The sequence below is a fragment of the Zeugodacus cucurbitae genome, chromosome 4 (assembly GCF_028554725.1).
Source record: "Zeugodacus cucurbitae isolate PBARC_wt_2022May chromosome 4, idZeuCucr1.2, whole genome shotgun sequence".
Classification (NCBI taxonomy): Eukaryota; Metazoa; Arthropoda; class Insecta; order Diptera; family Tephritidae; genus Zeugodacus; species Zeugodacus cucurbitae.
In genome coordinates this window covers 27,456,020-27,460,812 of record NC_071669.1, presented here as the reverse complement: position 1 = coordinate 27,460,812, position 4,793 = coordinate 27,456,020, and the positions used below count along the sequence as shown (strand labels likewise).

The following is a 4,793-nucleotide window of genomic DNA, read 5'->3' as shown; positions in this document are numbered from 1 at the left end:
CATAATATTATTTTTTTGTTTACTCTTTTTATATTTTTCTTGTCAACTCGAATAAAATTCTCTTATTGTTATCTTCCTCGCAATTTTTTCAAATTTACTCAGTTTCTAATCTTTTTCTGGCCTTCCACGAATATTTCAAGACTAAAACATGTAATAAAGTAAGTAAAGTAACAATTCGACCCATATATTCGGCATAAAGTTCAACAAAATAACGAAAATCATCATAAATAGTATATGGGGACTGAGGTAATTCCTAAACCGATTTCAGTCGTTTTCACCACCAAGATACAATGTATCGAAGACTATACGCTCACTTAATTTAATATTACTTATAATTAGGTATATGGGATCTGGGGGAAGTTATGACCCGATTTTTACCATTTCAGGTACAGAGAGAAACTGTTATAAGAAAAAAATTCAGACGGAATGAATTACATTAAAATATCTGAGGGATTTACCTATATTTTCGTTGAAAAATTACCCTTAGGCACTGAGTTCTTCATGTTCGATATCAGGGGCCTTGAAGAGTCATGGTCCGATTTTGACAATTTTTCCACAAGTGATGTCACAGCTCAAATACAGTATTTGTGTAAAGTTTTATTCCGCTATCTTCATTTGTTCCTAATGTACATATATATATATTATAATTATACATATTAATTATAAAGTGAACGAATCAAAAGAATTCAAAATTGAGTTATATGGGAAGTAGACGTAGTTGTGAACCGATTTCGCATATTCCACCCGTGTCATCAGGGTGTCAAGAAAGTGTTATATACCGAATTTCATTGAAATCGGTCGAATAGTTCTTGAGATATGGTTTTTGACCCATAAGTGGGCGACGCCACGCCCATTTTCCATTTTGTAAAAAAATCTCAGTGCAGCTTCCTTTTGCCATTTCTTATGTAAAATTTGGTGTTTCTGACGTTTTTCGTTAGTGAGTTAACGCACTTTTAGTAATTTTCAACTTAACCTTTGTATGGGAGGTGGGCGTGGTTATTATCCGATTTCTTTCATTTTTGAACTGTATAAGGAAATGGCTAAAATACACGACTGCAGAAAGTTTGGTTTATATAGCTTTATTAGTTTGCGAGTTATATACAAAAAATCTATTTAGAGGCGGGGTCACGCCCACTTTTTAAAAACAATTACATCCAAATGTTCCCCTCCCTAATGCGATTCTATGTTCCAAATTTCATTTTCATAACTATATTTATGGCTTAAGCAGTGAATACACTTGCAGACGTGTATGCATACCGGGTTACAAGTCAGTTCACTGTACACTTATGCGACAAGTTGCTCATACATCATTTCGTTGCAATCTTTGAAGTGAGCGGACGTTATGGCATCGGATGATGCAATTGTGGCGCTGCTTGTAATTTCGGGATGCGCTGAAAATGAAAAGCAAAAAAAAATACGAAAGCAACGCTTTTGGTGCGAACATATTTGTAAAGATCCCTGCAAGCTGTTTTTTTCAGCTGTTTACACATACAATTACAACACTTACATTTGTTTACAATTTGGAATTGAATTGGAGAAAGCTTTAGTTAGAACGAGAAAAAATATTGCCACTGTAAGCATATTGATATAATAACATGCTAAAAGAAGACAGATATTACATTAAAAAAAAAAAGAAAAACTGAAATTGAAGCGGCAATTTGGCCATTTTATAAAAAATTTGGGCTTGAAGAGGTAAGGTTATTTTTTGGTTAAATTTTATTGTTAATATTAATTGATTTGTTTTTTTTTTTTATACAGGAGATATATAAAAGAATTAATTTTAAAAGGTAAGTGTGATTTGTGTTTATCTAATAATTTGTGTGTTTTTACTAATAAAGTTTTAATGAAATTGCAGGCAAAATCAAAGCAAAGACAACGACCGGGACTTCATTTTATACAAAAGAAAATGTAAGTTATTTTAATATTATCATAATTAATTATCATATCATCATATCAAATTATCGCATGACCGAATGGACAGTCGGATGAACATTGCGACTAAAATTTGAAATATAATCTATACCATCTTTTAAGTTGGACCAAAGCAGTCGTGTACATTAAAACCGGTTCAATAGATTGAACTATTTAACTAATATTCATTCATGTACATACAGTGGCTCACAACTTATTTCGTGTAAGCAACAATTTTGATAATACTGATATGAAATTAATATTTTTTGCTCTGAACTAAATGAACGAATGATGCAATTATATTGATAATTTAGTTTTAAATACAAAACATGTAAACAAATTTACGAAAGTATTCAAATTCAATATTTTATTAAACAAAAACCAAAAACACTCATAATTCATGGGTCACAGCTTATTTCGTGTGGTATAAAAATTCTTACTAAAAAGTAAACGAAAATAAAATTTCAATATTTTGTGGAAAAGCCTTTTTGCTCGATTACAGCTTTCATGCGGTTTTGCATTGATTCCACCAATTTTTTTGTATAATTTGGCGATATTTTACCCCACTCTTCCTTCAAAGCCGCTTTTAGAGTTTGGACGCTAGAAATGTGGTGTTTTCTAATATTAATTTCCAGAATGTGCCATACATTTTCAATAACGTTCAAATCTGGTGACTGTGCAGGTGTTTGGATGAGGTGTGGACAATTCCAAATGAGCTAAGTTTGTACAAGACCAGATTTATGTTTAGGGTCGTTGTCCTGGTAGAAGCGAAAAGTGTCACGTATACCCAGGTCTTCTGCACTTTGAAGGAAATTTTGCTTCAGTAAGTCTAGGTCCACTTCTTTATTCATAGTGGAGTCTATAAACTCCAATCTACCAACGCCTGCAGATGACATACACCCCAAACCATTACATGACCGCCACCATGTTTTACTGTTGCGCGTAAATTTTTTGTTTGGAGCTCAGTATTTGGTTTCCGCCATACGTATGCTTTACCATCTGACGCAAAAAGATTAAACTTGCTCTCATCCGCGAAAATAACCAAAAAGCATTGTCCTTGTTTAAATGGTATTTTGCGAACTGTAAACGGGCTTTCTTATTTTTCTTATTTATAAAAGGCTTATTCCGTGCTGTTCGCCCATGAAAATTGGAATCCCTTAATATTCTGCGCACAGTTCTGGATGACATTTTTTGCCGAGAAACATTTCAACATCTTTGGTCACCGCTGGAGCACTTAACATTGGTTCTTTTTTAATCTTTTTTAAAATCCACCTCTCATCCGTTTCATTAAAAATTTTATTAGGAGCCTTTCGACCCTTGTTATGCATGCGATTTTCACGAACAAAGCGCTGAATTATATATTGAACTGTAGGTGAACTTAAATCAACCATTTCAGCAATTTGTTTTTGCGTTTTTCCACTTTGAAAATGTTTAATAACTAATTCGCGTTTTTCAACCCATGTTGATATACTGCTTCTTAAGTATTCATAGTTCACTCTTTGATTTACCGTTAGTTTTCTGCATCCGTTATTTGCATGTATCACATGAACGAAAATCGACACACGAAATAAGCTGTGACCCATGAATTATGAGTGTTTTTGGTTTTTGTAAGCTGTGAGCCACTGTAAATGCCTTCATATTACTGAATCAATTTTTATTGTGTAGTTTTATTATGTATTATTTTCCATATACATATGTATTCATTATTCGTGTTATTTTTCTATTTTAGATGTAAGATGTAAGGCTATAATATTTATACGCAACGTATCGAAATTTGGGTAATACGATGCAGATAATTAATTGCATATATAAATCTGCTAATTATTTTCTTATTTTCCAGGCAACAATATATATATTATATTTGTTCCTGCTATTCCTGCAAGGAGCACAGGACGACAGGGCTTTATTTCGCCTCAAAATTTTCCTGTAGGTCTGAGGATGTGTAATTTCTTATTATTTCGTTTGCGGGTTTGCGTAAGGTGTATCCAGTCCACACCCAACAATGTTAACATACATACATATATTTAGATAAAGAATAAAATAAGATTATATATCATTTGAATTGTTAAATTAGAACATAAATTGCATAATTATAATAATTTATATATAAATACAATTTTAATGTTAATAACTTGCAAATGTAAAAATTTAATAATAAGTTTAAACTGTTTAAGTTTATAAGATTGTACTATCTACATATTTGATTTTGTAATGATTGAAAATGTAATAAAATAAATTAAAAAACAAAAAAAAATTGATTTTACCTGTTAGCGGAAAAAAAAGATATAACAAATATAGGTAACAAACTGCTAACCAAAATATTAACCCTTTAAGGGTTGTTTTAATTAAATTTTTATCAGCCTGATCGTTTTGGCCGTTCTCGTTTTTTGGCGGCACAAACGAATAGCAATTCATTTTTATACTCTCGCAACCTGTTGCACAGAGTATTATAGTTTTGTTCACATAACGGTTGTTTGTGTCTCCAAGAAATATAAGAGTTAGATATGAGGTTATATATATATAAATGATCAGGATGACGAGCGGATTTGAAATACGGATGTCTGTCCGTCAGTCTGTCCGTGCAATCGATAACTTGAGTAAAAATTAAGATATCTTAACATAAGATATCTTAACTTGGAACACATGTTCCTTGGCACCCTGAGGAGGTTGCTTTCGAAAATGGTCAAAATCGGTCCACTGCCACGTCCACAAAAAGGCGGAAACCGAAAACCTATACAGTGTCATAACTAAGCCATAAATAAAGTTATGAAAAATTTTGAACATAGGATCCCATTAGAGAGGGGCACATTTGGATGTAACTGTTTTTGAAAAGTGGGCGTGACCCCGCCCCAAATAGGTTTTGTGTATATAACTCGCAAACT

The 4,793-nt window shown here is 32.4% G+C and overlaps 1 long non-coding RNA gene across 1 annotated transcript; it reads left to right on the top strand.

Annotated features, from left to right (window-relative positions):
* The first annotated feature begins 1,737 nt into the window (after nucleotides 1-1,737).
* On the top strand, nucleotides 1,738-3,946 carry LOC128921512 (uncharacterized). The gene is made up of 3 exons (XR_008470948.1): nucleotides 1,738-1,787; nucleotides 1,856-1,908; nucleotides 3,752-3,946. It is a non-coding gene; the product is annotated as an uncharacterized LOC128921512 (long non-coding RNA).
* The last annotated feature ends 847 nt before the right edge of the window (nucleotides 3,947-4,793 follow it).